Source organism: Gopherus evgoodei, chromosome 1 (assembly GCF_007399415.2).
Source record: "Gopherus evgoodei ecotype Sinaloan lineage chromosome 1, rGopEvg1_v1.p, whole genome shotgun sequence".
NCBI classification, from domain to species: Eukaryota; Metazoa; Chordata; order Testudines; family Testudinidae; genus Gopherus; species Gopherus evgoodei.
In genome coordinates this window covers 279,966,505-279,982,462 of record NC_044322.1, presented here as the reverse complement: position 1 = coordinate 279,982,462, position 15,958 = coordinate 279,966,505, and the positions used below count along the sequence as shown (strand labels likewise).

At 38.9% G+C, this 15,958-nt stretch overlaps 1 long non-coding RNA gene across 1 annotated transcript in view; it reads left to right on the top strand.

Annotated features, from left to right (window-relative positions):
* The window catches only part of LOC115647140, a 77,207-nt gene that overhangs the window by 18,671 nt on the left and 42,578 nt on the right, over positions 1-15,958 (top strand). Inside the window, exons 3-4 of the long non-coding RNA XR_003999221.1 lie at positions 31-170; positions 10,681-10,805. This is a non-coding gene — a long non-coding RNA (uncharacterized LOC115647140). The remainder of the gene's footprint in view (positions 1-30; positions 171-10,680; positions 10,806-15,958) is intronic.

Sequence of the window (15,958 nt, the reverse complement as noted above, 5' to 3'; positions counted from 1 at the left end):
TTCCAACTATTTATTTATGTATTATTGCAGGTGGAATCAAATCCAGTGTTGTTCTTCTTCAGCTGAAGAGTTTGTCATTACCTTGGGAAAACAAAGTCTCCATTGCATGCTCAATTCCCTATGGATAGCTGAGGATTGCTGTAATTTTGAAATCAGTGTTCCAATCAAAGGTCTGTATGGGACTTGATCTATATGCTTTATTAGGTTAATGCCCTAGTTTGAGGATCTTCTCTTGTTGTTCTGGGCTGAGTCTGCCAGCTTTTATGGTAACTAGTAAGAACAAGTCTACAGGATTTCCTGTTAATGTTTGGCACAAATGACTTGGTACTAATGTAAAGAAGACTGTAGCCTTTGATTTATCTGACTTACCATGCATAAGAGATTCATATGTATACTTCTTTTTATCTTAACGGTCCTGGTTTGACTGCCTGGTTCACCATCTATTCAGTTTTTCCCCCTAACTTTCCCATATCCTGTTTGTGGAAGGGATTTAAGCATTCAGCTGAAAATATGAAACTGCCTAGGAATTAGGGTCTTTCCACTTCAGATAATTTGTTTGTGGAGACTGTCCATCGTACTTTTTAATCTCCTCTCCAAGAACGGGAATATTTTATCTTTAGACAAGGAAAAATTATTTGCCTGTTATTTTGCTCCTCTAAATTTATAATTTGACAGGATTAATAATTGCCCTCATGCCTTCTCCTCATCCTTCATACTTAAATATTTTCCAGTGACTTACTTTATGCTCATTCTCTCGTGTGTGTGTGTGTGTGTGTGTGTGTGTGTGTGTGTGTGTGTGTGTGTGTGTGTGTGTGTGTGTGTGTGTGTGTGTGTGTGTGTGTGTGTATTTGGGTTCTAAATTATGCTCCGGGGATAGGGAGCTCTTTAACTCTCTCTCAGGAGGGAGCCAGGCTTCGGAGGAACAATTCTAATCACTTGTCCGTGGACATTTACGCCTTTACATTTGGATTTCCAGTAAGAAAATATGATTGTGCTAGTTTCAAGATGGGGTTTCTCATTCTATTAAGTAAATTAAAATTATTTTTGCTGCTGTCACTGCCTACTAGTATTTTTCTGTATTTGCTTATTCTAATTTGGGTTATTATGCAAGGATTTCTGGCTATTATTCTTTTATTTTTAATGTGTATGATAATCACTTGACCTTATGTCTAGGTTTATCATTACTGTAATCTAAATTAAGATGTCACAGCCACCATCAGTCTCAGACTGACAGTTAGAATACGGACCTTGCCGTAATTTATTTCCTATTAAAGTACAAATTTTAATACCTAAATAATAATATAAATAATAACCACCTAGGTTGAAATCTAGATATGATCATACAGAATACCACCAGTCTGGTCCTCCACTGGGGCTACCTGTTGCTGTGGAATGCTCATTGTGCCTCTGGCCACTGATAAGATTTGTTTCTGATCCTCCTTCAAGCCAGGAGCAAAACATAATCTTAAAAAAAATAAATAGCTTGATAGGACTAGACAGTATCACCCATATCTGCATGAAGTCCTGGCCTTTGCTATTCTGCATACACGCGTGGTTGTGAGACCACAGTTAGAGTTGCACCAGAGATTTCAGTTTAACAGGAAAGACTTTGGGATCTCTGATGAATGTTTTGGAATAGAAATAAACAAAACATAGATAACTTAATTTGGAAGGAGTTTAATTGTCTGTATATATAATATGTAGGTCTGTTTTGACTAAATTAATTGGAGAAAACCCCATATTCTACTATTGATGTGGTTTAGTGAGAACAGTATTTCCACCAAGAGCGATATTTCCTGTCAAGCAGGTGGCCTGGTGTTTAAAAGCTTTGTTCAAATATGTGTATGTACTGCCATTATTTTGTGGATTTGGTGGTATTTAAGTTGATTTTAGAGGCCACCATGGACATAGATAGGGCATTCTTCCTTTCTTCCTCATTCAGTACTTGCGTAAAGTGACCTAGCAGATTGCCAAGGTGCATATTGCCATAATGAGCAACGTTTTAATCTCTGGAGCACTGTGTGAAGTGAAGCAAATGACAAAATGAAATCACAAAAATGATGGCTGCTGTTGCTATAGCCTGGTGAATCAGGCATCCAGGAGTTCAATGGTAGCTTCATGCATATAAATCTGATTTTTCATTCACCTTTGCCACTAAAGACCCAGAACTAACTTAAGCACTCCAAAGGGTCAGCGTACTGTAGGAGCTTCCTCCTATCACACTAAGTGCCCAAGACCAGTGAAATTAACTCAGAGAAGCAAAATTAGAGAGAAATAATTTTCCCATATGGGGGGAAACTTTCAGAAAGAAATTTGAGGTTTTTAAAAGTCTGACACATTTCTATAAATGTTTATGAAGTAAACTAAATTTGAATCTTGTTCTGCACAGGTGAAAGATGGCTGTATTAAGTCACTGGGCTTTTCCTCACTGAGCATTTTCTGGCATTTTCAACCAGCATGTCAATTAGATCTGACCTGACTAGAGTTAGATGGCACAGTGATACGCATGCCTGTGATCAATCTACTCCCATCAGTGCTAATACTCCCATCAGCGCTGGAGCAATAGTGGGAGAATTTCTGACAATGCTCAGTGTATATGCAGTCATTGCATCACCTGGCTCCTGTACCTTAGCTGTGTATATACTGTAATACTGGTGAGCTGTACTATGGACATAATTAACTTAACATTTGTTTTTGTTTGGCTTTTTTTGCTCTTTTCAATCCAGTGAGTACCAGTGATGTTTTTATGGAAAAGATCAGGAATGGATTGACTCAGTTGAAAAAAGTCAGGAATTCTTTCATATATTGGAATTATTAGATTTGCCAAATAATTTTTCTCCTTCAATTTTGATTACAGATGAAATGGCTGCAAAATATTCTCCCTCATCACTGCTGCTTCTTTAATAACATGGGTATGTGTAAGTTAGGCTAGTAGTAGCTTCTTCTTTCCATCCTTCATTTTTATTTTTCCTTAATCATTTCTTCCCTTTTTTCAATTTCCACGCCAGTCGGATATGTACACGAGACTACAATATTATTGAATATAAAGACAATACCAGCAACTCCACACCTTTGTGTATATAATGGGATATTCAATACAAGGGACAGGCTAAATAATAAGTCGTGTCAAAAAAAGCCAATTATCTGAATTCCAAACTGTATAGCACAGTATGTTTACATTAAGCTTTAAAATAAAGTTTTCCTTTTCTTGAACTCTGTTTCCATTCAGCTTCTTCAAAAAAAAAATCTCACCTTACATCTGTCCCTTATTATTCATAGATTTTAGGGCCAGAAAGAACCATAAGAACATCCGGTTTGACTTTCTGTATAATACAGGTCATGAATTTTCACCTAGATAATCCTGTGCTAAGCTCAATAATTTGTGTTTTGACTAAACCATACCTTCCAGGAAAGCACTCAGACTCTTGGTAGTTTGTTCCAATGGGTAATTGCCCTCCTTGTTAAAAATCAGTGCCTTATCTCTGATTTGAATTTATCTGGTTTTAATTTCCATCCCTTGGTTCTTATTGTGCTTTTTTTGCCAGGTTAAAGAGCTCTTTAATAGCTGGAATTTTTTTCCCCGTGAAGGTAGTTGCACACTATAATAAGTCAGTTGTCTGTTTTTTATAAGCTAAACAAACCAAGGACCTTCATTTTCTCACTGTAAGGTATTTTTTCCAGTCCTCAAATGATTTTTATGGCTTTTTTTCTGAATTCCCTTCAGTGTTTCAAAATCCTTTTTAAAATATAGATACCGGCACTGGACATATTATTCTAGTATGTCTCACCAGCGCTGCATACAGCAGTAAAATCATCTTCCTTTTCCTACTCATTACATCCCTATTTATATCTCCAAGGATGGCATTAGCCTGTTTTGCCACAGCCTCACAGTAGGAGCTCTTGTTCAGTTTTTTGTCCATTATATCTCCTAAATCCTTTTCAGAGTCACTGCTTTACAGGCTACATCAAATACAATGTCCTTTTCTTTCTCCCTTCAGTTTTACCACCCTCAGTTTTCTCCTTTTCCCCATCATTTCCCCACATTAACAACATCTCGTCCCTATCTTTTTACCTTCTCTGTTATCTCAAACTCCAGTTTTTGGATGCAAGTTTTCTGTGTTAAGGTGGAGGGCAGGGCTCTACTCTGCTACAGCCATTTAGTTATATTTAGTGGAATATTGATTTTTTAGCATGTGCTGTAGAAGTCAATATTTCAGTAGACAGAACAAAGTAGAATCATTATTACATGGGTCAATCAGTCATATTACATATATGACTTCAGTGCCATGCTTAGCATAGATAATTGGCCTTCTCCATGTATTCCAGTCTTCTCCTCGTCTGTTCTCTTCTTCACACTCCACAGGGAGAATTCCAGTCTCCCAAGCAGTTTCTTTCAGGGTGATTAGCTCTTCTCTCTTGATGATCACTTTTTCATCCAGACTAGCCACCATAAATTGTCTCTGTCATTCAGTTTTTGTACATGATCATCTAATTTAGATTCTTCCTCCCCAACATTGCCCATATATATTTCTTGCACATGCTTCTGCACTGCTACTTCTATGGCTCAGCCTATGACAGCGCAGATTCTGGGTCCTACTGCTCACTCACTCCAACAGGCAGAATGATGACCAGTTACCACCTAACATTTTCTTTCCCCTCACCCCAGAGCTCTTTCCTGCCACTTCCCCAGTTTAATTTCATCCTCACTCAGAGTAACACACAGGGAAGCAACCTCTATGGCCTCCACTGGCTGCCATTTGATCTCTTCTTAGGAGGTGTTGCTAAGAAACAAAAGAAAAACCCTCATCTGCGCCTTTTATCCCTGGGTGTCATAAGCATTTTTTAAATCTCCCTATGAGTAACATCCACTACCACAGTAAAGCAAGTCAGCAGCTGAGAGCAGTTTCTGGGGCTGGAGCAGATAGACCTTTTAAGGAAAGAGGCCCCACCAGCAGCAGTGATAGCAGGGGTGTCATCATCCCAGGGTGCCCCTTAAACGCAGTCCTGGTGTTGCAGGTGAGTCCTTACTTGATTTTTCCCTTATCCAGGGTATCAACACGTCCAGACTGACTGTTAGATGCTAAAGAGCACCATGTGTTGGAGGGTTTCATTTCTTAACAGAAAAGCCAAGGAAAGCCATAAACAAAATGCTCACTCCCGCATCTTAGCTGGGTGACTCAGTCATTCTTTGTACATTTGTCCCTGAACTGAGCCTAATGTTCACCTCTATCCAGACTTTTCACTAGGGGTTCTCTCAGTTCCAGTCTTTCCCCTGGTATTAGACCTCTTGCTTCTTATGGAGTAAGATCCTGCTCTGGAGTCAGGGGTCCAGGCAGGTCAGTCCACTGCAACTCTTCCAGGGACAGCAGGTGATCCTTGCCAGGCTGGGCTGCTGGCCAGTGTCTGCGAGACCCATGGCTAAGACCATGCCCTCTTGGATGCCTGCCATATGCAGTCTCTGTCTAGGAAGTTCCCCACTCTACAAGCACCTCTTATAGGCTCCCCATTCTAGTGGGTTACCTGGAGAACTCACCCTCCAGATTCCCTGCTTGGCCCTTTTACTCAGGCATCTCTTGGGATCTCCTCTCTACAACAGCCTCCTGTTTCCCTTGGGAGTCCCTGCTTCACCGAGCTTTGGTAAACTTTATTAGTTCCGGGGGCTCATTTGCTAATCAGCCACCTGTGGCAGTCAGCTATTCCCAGGTGAGGCCTTCACATGGCAGTCACAGGCAGGCTGAGCCCTAGCGCCCCATAGAGGGCAGGTGCCCCATAACAGGGTGTGTGTGTGTGTGTGTGTGTGTGTGTGTGTGTGTGTGTGTGTGTGTGTGAGGTGTTAAATGTTTTTCTTTTTTAAAGACTATATTTACATTTTTAAAAGGGTTTAATATAGAGGAATAATATAATTAGCCGTTTACTAGAGCAATCATGTTAAAAGTCATCATGAAAGATAAGTATAGTATACTAGGATTTCAAGACTTCATCACAAGCACAGTACGTAACTTCTAGCAACCTTCTCCTCTTTTTAGAATAAATAAAACAAACCTGTAGTACAACAATGAAGGACATATGTAAATGTAATGACTGCTTTTTACATTAAGGGAATACAGTAAAGTGCTATAATTTTATAACATATCTCTGCCTGTGTAGAGCTTTTTTTCATTGACAAATTTATGTATGTGCTCTTTTTGTGTTGTTTCACTGTTTCAGGTAAATCATTTTAACAAATATATTATTATGGCTTCTATAATTTTCTATTCCAAGACACACACATGCGTGCACACCCACACCCAGCAGCAAAAACCAACCACAAACCTTTAAAATGGCATTAAGGTTGAGTGTATGTATCAGTAATGTAAGGGTTAAAAACATTGCATGGATGGTGTAATTACCTGAAAACCAAGCATTACAAACCCAGGAAATTCAGAACTGAGGTTATACTTACAAGAAATTCAAATACTATAGAAATGCAGAGTCAAGACACCCCCAAAGATTTAACTCTGCCCTTTACTGATGCCTTGCAATTATCATATAATTATGATTAAGGCATTCAGTGGTGGTGGTCCCAGAATAGATTAAACTAATTCTTAAATTTATATTCATTTTTGCATATTTTCCTCTTCAGGATATCACTTTAGGGCAAAGTTGAAGTTGTTTGATTGTGCTTTTCTTAACCTGTTTGGATTTCTGTATTTTAACTTAATTTAACTCTGAAAATCCTGGGATTGTAATGCTGGATTTGGGGATTATTATTACATCCCTGTTAGTTTTTTTTAAATTTGACGTTATTGATATGTACTCTCAACCATAACTCCACTTTAACATAGTTTCTGTCTTTTAGATACCCTGGGGAGTGTTTATTAATTGTTAAAAGTTGCATAATGAACACTAAACAATAGCCCAGAAAAGAATACTATCATGTGACATTTAGAATAGTTTGAAGACATGTAATACCAACCTTAAATTCTTTATTCATTTTAACTTTTAAGAGCAATTTCACCTGTAAAACAGAGCAGCACAAAGCAGCCCAGGTGTACTAATGAATCTTGCAATTGACTTGTTGACTTAGAGGGCTTTCTGAGTAAGACCAGTGCTACGTGAAGGAAGGGCAGAGGGAGCCAGTTCCTTCAGTCCTAATGTTTTTCCCCTGTGCTTCTGTCTCCATTTTCCCAGCAGTGTTGTTGGCGGTACGCTGTGGAGCCAAGGCAATGGTGCCATGAGGAGCCTTTCAAACACTGATGTCCAAGCTAGCATGCAGCCATTGAACACTTAGAGTCTGTCTACAGAGCAAAGAAAAACCCATGGTTGGCCTGTGTCAGCTGACTCTGGCTCGGGCTGTGTGGCTGTTTCACTGCTGTGTAGCCTGCTGGACTCAAGCCGCAGTCTGAGCTCTGGGACTCTTCTACCCCTCGGGATTCTAGAGCCAGCCATGGGTTTTTCTTTGCTGTGTAGACATACCCTTAAAGAGCAGTGATGACTGGGCCATGTAATTGACCAGTGAGAATCCTTGAGTCGTAAATCCAGTCTCTTAAACTACTGACTTATTATAATCAATAGAATTGTTGTATGCAAATTAGCAATAGAAGAAGGGTGGAGATTGGGTCAGTTACCTATACTATCACAATGGTTGTTGACCAGATCCTATCTGCAGCCTAAATAATCATGGCAAGTATCATTAATAACATTAAGAATCATTAATAACTTAGTTTAAGTGCAACCTATTTTTTTCAAATATAGCCTTTGCACATTAGTTATTTTTAACTATATAAAAGAAAATTCCTAAAGAACCCAGTTTTTAATTAACTTTAACTCATACATTAATTAGCATATTGTACATTTTCAGAAAATGCATAGTCAGAGTATGGAGTAAATAAGCGGGGGGAGGATACAATGTCTTTTTCATACATTGCAAAACAGTTTGAATCACTTCTTTATCTGCAAATCAGAACTTTCCTTGCGTGTCAGCACTCCACACAACTTCATTTAATAATAAAGAAGGTAATGGCTTTGTCAGACAGCTGTATTAACCTGTGATTTTCATCTGGCTGCCTCGTTATAAAGGGTGTGGTTAGGATTTCAATCCATGTTGTTCAAAAAATGAAACACAGTGAGAGGGTGAAAGATGTCAACTGTAGTGGCTCGTACTTAGTTGGATTTCGTTGGTCTGCATCCACATACAGCATTAATAACAGACTGGTCCTAGTTTCAGCTGTATACATAATATCTTACTCTTTCAGTTTGTGGATAAGAGTGGGAGAGGTTTTCTTATTTCTGTAGTCAATATCTGCAACATCAAAAATCTAACCTACTGTATTCTTTGGCAAGCCACAAAGCCACAATGAAAGCAGATTTCCAGGTTTGCAGTTTATTGGAGCACCTAATGTAAAGTTTTGCTGCTGTGCCATATGTAGGGTCAGCTTTGGTCATGTCAAGTTCTCTATAAGCCCTGAAGTGAATTTTTTCTATTTAGATTTGGCTCTTCTTCCTCTGACTCTGGCCTTCTCCCAGTTTAGTAGTGCTGCTGTTGCTCAGGCAGATGGAGCAGCCTTATAGCGTTCCTACTGTGGCATCAGAAACCAGTTTATGGCATGGTGCATGAAGGTCTACACAAAGGCTGATGTTGCTGCCCTGCCCCTCTTCTCTTCACTCATGGTGATGGCAGTTATTTTAGGGTCCACCATTCTGCCCAAGGCATTGAGTCCTACCACAGGAAGAGATTAAAGCTGCACCCTGGGGGAAGAGTTGGGAGTTGTTCTGTTTTCATATCAGCAACAGGACTTGTGACTAGATATAATATCTTCCCACATCTGGACCCCATGCTGAAGGAAGAACTGAGGTGGCAATGGAAACAGGTTTCTTAAGAGCCACTGCTGCAGAGGAAGGGCATGGGGTTGTAGCAATCTCTCTAAAGTTTGCCCACTTAGCTCAGTGTTGCTGGCCAATTCCTGTGGCCACTGTGGGACCAGAAAGCCTCATCCTGGCTCTTTGAGCAGTAGCACATACCAGAGAAGGCAGGGAGGATCAATTGTACATAGAGAACCATATTTCAGGTCTTTGCTGAGTGCCAGTAAGAGATATTGAAGGAAATGTGTGTTCTTCTCTGTGGAGAAATGAGCGTCACCCACACCACTGGCACTCTCAGCAGTCGCCATTCTGCATTCTAACTAATCTGTATTGGTATGTCTTCTGATAGCGTGGATAAGTGAAGTTCTGCTGTGTGTGTCATTGCAGTGAAATATCATTGATATTGCTTATCCATCTTTCAGTATCCTTTGGCCTCAAGCCAGTAATTTGAGTTTGCAATGGACTTAACACAAAATGACAAAACATAGGAAAAGAAGTATCATTCTTAACTATGAAACTTTTTGATTGGGTGGAACATGTAGGAAAAGGAAAACTCAGGCTGGGGGAAAACTGAGTGATATTTATTGTTGTAGTCTGAGAGACAGTCAGCCTAATCTGTTTTGGGTTATGCTTTGCTGGGGATTTTGTCACCAATGTTTCTTACTCTCTGTTTCTATGGGTTGAATTACACAAAAAATGAAATTCTGTCCCCTTCACTCCTCTTTACTCTGTAAGCAGTCACATTTATTTCATTTATTTGACTTGTAGTGGAGCAGGGCCCTTTTCATTGTGGGTAGGGGTGACAGAACCTGACCCTAAATGAAGAAAGTAATAAATTGCTCAAATAAATTATTTAAAAGGACTAGTCACAATTATACCTAGCTTTGTGTACAATATGTAAAAAGTGTAATCGAAAATGGTTTTCATAGGTTTTAATTTTATACATAAAGTACTCTTTCTACCTGTGAATAGGCTATGTTAATAAATGGTAAGCGAAAGGGAAACTAATGACTCAGGGATAAGCTACAGGAGTCTTTGATTTATGTATCACAAGTTCAGATCCAACCCAGACTAGTAGTGATCAAAAGTTGTTACCAGCTGTGACTAGGTTCTACCTGGTCAATAGCAAAATGGGGAATAAGGACTTCTTGATGGAGTAAAATAGTGAGGCAAGGCAGTTGTTTTTAGCAGGAAAACCTCCTTTTTGGTATATTATAGTCACATGAAAGAAATAGAGTATGAGAAAATAAGATGTCCACTTTTCTCCATTGGAAATAAACTGAGCAGGATGCACTCTCTGAATCTGTAGCATGCTTGCTATTGTAAATTGAGTGGGGCTGAAGACTTTGTAAGGCACTCCTTGTTTGATGATCACGGCTGCTGCTCATTTAGAATCAAGCCAAATGTTCAAAAATGTAAGTTTAAGCTTGAACACTTTCTAAGCCACTTTGGCTACCTTTTGAAAAAAACTTTAGGCCTGAAGTCTGCTTTATTCATATCAACAGGAGTTTTTTATTGACTGTAATGGAAGCAGAATCAAGCCCTTATGTTGCAATTTCATTGCTCTTGTTGAGAAATAGATGACCTAGAAGTTGAAAGAATTTAATAATACAGAGAAAACAAGGTTTATTAGATTCTCTCATAAAATAAGAGAAGAAAACTCTTTAAATAGATTGTAACTCCTGCAGAGGGTATTTGCATTGTTACCTAAGAAGCTCTAGAAACATTGCAATGATATCACATTTCACTATACTGCTTTATACCCAGGGAAAGACAAAGAAAAAAGATGAACCACTTCTTTGCCTGTGTTGTTGTAACATATGTGTTCGCTCTACTTAGGACGAATCTTTGACTGACCTCATTGAGATGAATGAAGAATATGGCAGATGAAATGAGAATGAGGGGATTATCCATCTGAAAACTGAGGACATCCAGTTAAAGCTCATCTTATTTTAATCTTCATGGTATGTTCAAATTTATTTCACTTTGTCAGTAAGCTAATGTGAGATAGTTTAATTGAAAAATACTCTTTTCCCTTTTCTCCGTGGGATTTATGCTTTCAAACAGGTAAAACTCAATTATCAGTAGTGTGCAAATTATGCCAATAAGCCCAAGGAAAAATCAATGGGAATATTTCCCTCAGGGCCTCGCATACTGATTATAAAAATATTAATACTTTAATACCTTTATTACTCTCATATCTCTGCAATTGAAACATATAAAGATCCATCTTATCCATTTATAAGGAATACAGGATGTGTGCAAGTCCTTCAAATGCTGGTTTGTTTGAGAAGATTTACATTTTGGACAAAAGTGCAAGGGGGCAAGGGGAAAGACAGATGAATGCAAATTCATGTCTATCTTTGAAGGGATTGTATATACATACACATGACCATTTTGTAACCATATGTGTAAATCTGACACACAGCAAACCTGACAATGTAGATAGGAATATCTTATGTTTTGAACTATCTGTAGTAACACTTTGTCATCTTCTGTAATAAAACTTCAGCTTTCCTAGGCTGAATTACAAATGTTTGCTCTCATGCAAAGCATAAATATAAATGTTGACAATGTCATGCAACACTAACTTCTGTCATCCTTACCAGTAGCTTGCCACTGCATGTACAATAGCAGGTGAAGCTCATTTGTAAAATAGAAACTACACAGATTGTTTGGGGGGAAACATATGTCAGTGTTGCTGGATTTCTGTTTAGTTTGACTTCTGTTTAAGAATGCAGAGATATTTTTAATTGAATTATTTTTAGCTTCCTGCGAGAACTGCACTATTTAATCATCAATTATCATGTTCAATGTAAATTGATTTTTCAAGAACTTTTTATTACTTGGCTACAAAGAAACTTGACCGATGTGTTTTCAGCCTTAGGGTCAAATTCTTTTACAAAATGAGAACAAAAAACTAGCTTTAACAAATAAATAAATAAATCTGAAAAAAGGAGCATAGCCATATTGTCAGATACTTTTTTTGCCCAATCTTATCCCCATTGAACTCAGTGGGAGATTTTTCCAGTTGATTTCAATAGTAGAAGGATCAGGCCTAACATGTACAGGTGTCTTTAAGTATTTCTGACACAAAGGTGAAGAGAAGAGGGGTCATAGGAGACTCACATTTTAAAGTTTTCATTCTATGAATATATTTTAAAAAATTATAATTAAGGACGTTTATGATGTGATTTTAGCACAAATGCCTCTCGCCTGGCAGACTTGGAGGTGTGGGGCTTTGTCTGGGCTAGCAGAGGGAAGAAAACTGTTGATCCCTTACACGATTGTGCACCCTGTCTAGAGTTGAGGAGTGGGATACTGTGGTTCATTGGCTGGAGCAGCATAAGCCTCCTGGCTCCCACTCAGGGCTAATAGACCCTTCCTCATGCCCCAGCAGCACCACTTGCACAGGGAAGAAAACCTCCCCCATTGGATTAGAATAGCACTGGGTTTGGGGGCCTTGCTGTGGTATCGTGCTAGTAACCATTTGGGTGCTGGGAATGAATTTATCCCTTGACTACCAGGTTGGCCAGAGTGATGTGAGGTTTTTTCATCTTCCTCTCAGCGGCCCAGGGACCCAGTGGCTAGGTTAGGTTGTAAAATTTATTTTGTTGCAACTTGGTAGGTGCCCAGTGCAGGTACTTGTTCAGAAGGGGGTCTGGTTCCCTGAACTGGAATTGGAAACAGATTAGAAGACATCTCCTAAAGAAAGTGGGGAATTGGGTTCCTAATGTCTGGCTACAGTAGGGAGATAGCCCCCTCTTCCCCACCAGCCTTAGCCCTCATACAAAGGGAGGATGATGGGGTCTCAGCAGCATCGCTGAGACCAGATTAGCTGCTATCAGATCTCCACCAGATGAAAAAAATTACAAAGGAATTACCTGCATTGGGCAAGTTAATGCCAGATAATTTCCAGATGTGTTACTTAAAAGTTGCAGCCTGGTTAAACCACATTCCTGGTGTCTTGTCTTGTCTTCCTGCGATGTATGGAATGATGCTTCAGATTTGCCATAAATGGAATGCTTGCACCTTCTAATGAGTTTTTTTTTGCAGAAGCAGATTTAATGATAAAAGAAGACATAATAAAATTAAAGAGATCCACAGTTCCTCATAACAGACTGCCTCATGCATTCAGCCTACTCAGGCCTGTATAGCTGATTTAGGCCTCAATCCTTCAAGTGCATGTGCCTAGGCAGACCCCCATGCCCATGCTCAGAAGTCTGCACATTTCTCATTTTGGGCGCTTTAAACTGTAAACTCACAAATCATAACCATTGTAGAGGATATCAGGTTGCCATCACTCCAACTCTGGCAGTATTTTCTGGTAGGTTTCTCTATGCCGTCACATACTTTCTTCTTCTTCATTTTGTTGGCCATAAAAGGAGACAAAAACACTTTCCTCCAAATACTTTACTAATTCTACTAACATTTAACCCACTGTACAAACTTATCTACGAGGCACAAAATCTCTAACATGATTGTAAACTGAAATACAACTTTCAATATTAAACAGGATGGCAATAATAGCCTGATAGAGTAAAGCAAAGGATGGGGCAGATTAATGTACATTGAAAATCAAATATAGTTTCACATTGTCATGGTACAATTCCCCACTCTGAACCTTAGTGTCCAAAAGATGGGGTACCAGCATGAATTCCTCTAAGCTCAATCACCAGCTTAGTACTTGTAGCGCTGCCACCAACCAGGAATTCCAGTGCCTGGTACACTCTGGTCCCCCCAAAACCATGCCCGGGGACCCCCAAGACCCAGACCCTCTGGATCTTAACACAAGGAAAGTAAACCCTTTCCCTCACCGTTGCCTCTCCCAGGCTTCCCCTTCCTAGGTTACCCTGGAAGATCACTGTGATTCAAACTCCTTGAAACTTAAAACAGAGAGGAAAATTCACCTTCCCTCCCTCCTTCTCTCTCCCCGTCCCAGACTCTCCCTGAGAGAGAAAGTAATCCTAACACAGAGAGAAAATTAACCTTTCTCTCCCCTAATTCCCTGGTGAATCCAGACCCAGTCCCCTGGAGTCTCACCAGAATAAAAAAACCAATCAGGTTCTTAAACAAGAAAAGCTTTTAATTAAAGAAAGAAAAAACAGTAAAAATTATCTTTGTAAATTTAAGATGGAATATGTTACAGGGTCTTTCAGCTATAGACACTGAGAATACCCTCCCAGCCTAAGTATACAAGTACAAATTAAAATCCTTTCAGCAAAATACACATTTGAACTCTTCCCAGCCAAATACACATTTGCAAATAAAGAAAACAACATAAGCCTAACTCGCCTTATCTACCTAGTACTCACTATTCTGGACATATAAAAGACTGTATCAAAGAGATCGGAGAGAAACCTGGTTGCACGTCTGGTCCCTCTGAGCCCCCAGAGTGAACAACAACCAAAAACTAACAGCACACACAAAAACTTCCCTCCCTCAAGATTTGAAAGTATCCTGTCCCCTGATTGGTCCTCTGGTCAGGTGACAGCCAGGCTCACTGAACTTGTTAACCCTTTACAGTCAATAGAGACATGAAGTACTCTTGTTCTATTAACCCTTAACTATCTGTTTATGACACACATAAATGCAATATTCCACGCAGTTGCAGTTTTTGCTTTTTATGCTACAACTTTAAACATTATTTATTAAAAACAACAAAATGACGGAATTAAACAGACAGGCATAATCAAGGGTGACGTATTTTTGACAGTTCTGCAGATGGCAATAGAAAGGAGGGAAGAAGGGAGACTCCATTCCTAAAGTAGTTATTGTTACCTTTGTTAAAATTAAGGAGTGTTTTACATATTGTCTTTTGAGAATTAGACACTAGTTATTATTAAACTTACAGCTGGACCTTTTCTAGATCTTTAAGTTACAACAATTTTACTTGTGGATTTTTCATATTGTCCACCAGAAGACTTTGAACAGTGCCATAGTGCAGAATGTTGCTATTTCATCAATACGCAGGCCTCTCTTTATTCTGTTTGATGCTTTACAGTGCACTCCAAAGCGTTCAGGCATTCAGTGCCACCATCTAATCTTTGTATTGTCTTTCTGCTTAAAACTCAACAGTGCTTTTGATATAGTCTCTTGTCTGGAGCTATGCTTTAAAGTAGAGGAGATTATTTATTCTTCCAGTATTGATACAATAAGAAAATGGTAAGAGTCAAAAATTCCTTTTATGTACATGTTTTTTGGGGTTTTATCTTTGAGATTTGAGTGTCTAAATCTATGTTCTCTCCAACATATGAAATGACAGGCCATTCAAAGTGCCCAAATATTAATTTTTGTTGCATGTCTGTATATTCATCTGTCAACCCTGGGTGAATTTTCTGGATTTCTGTTAGCTTGTCCCAAACGGCTGGCAAGCTGAATTTCTCTAACAGGCATCAATTCGCTGTATTAAATGCCTGTTCTGCCCTGCAAGACATATTGATTATTTTTTTCTCAGCAAAGTGACAAATACCATTTTCATGACTATAATAGAGATTGATTACATTTTTATGGAACACAGAGGGAGCTGATCTTGCAGAGACAACCTTAGGGCATATAAAAATTGAAAAAAATCATTTGAATTAATAAAGAAATTAATGAATTCATCTGTTGCTGATGAAGCCAAAGCATTTTTGAGATAATGAAACTGTAGATGCATGGTCATTGCTGAGTGGGGAGGCAAGCTTAAATGTATTTATAGCAGCTGGTGTCTGAAATCATTTGCAATCTTTAGGAGCCCAAACTTAAACGTGACTTCAAAATCTTCTTTGTCTGTTAAAGCACACGTAATTATATAATGTAGGACCAAAGTCGTATCTTTATTGATACAAAATACATCTGACAAAGTGAGGAAATGTTGAGCTTTTTGTGCTGTGTGATTCATTTTAAGCATAAAGAGAATACCAATTCCTTTAAGGCTTTTTCCATTTACCATAGACAAATGTTCTTAGATGCTGACTTTCTGATTGTCATGTTAACTTTGAACCCTTATACCCTCATACTTTAGCGATTTATTCCCTTATTAACTTCAGTGAAGCCACAGTGGGGCAAGGTGTATAAATGAGGTTGGGCATCTAAATCTGACACAAAGTTAGCTTATTCATGGCACTGACGCCAC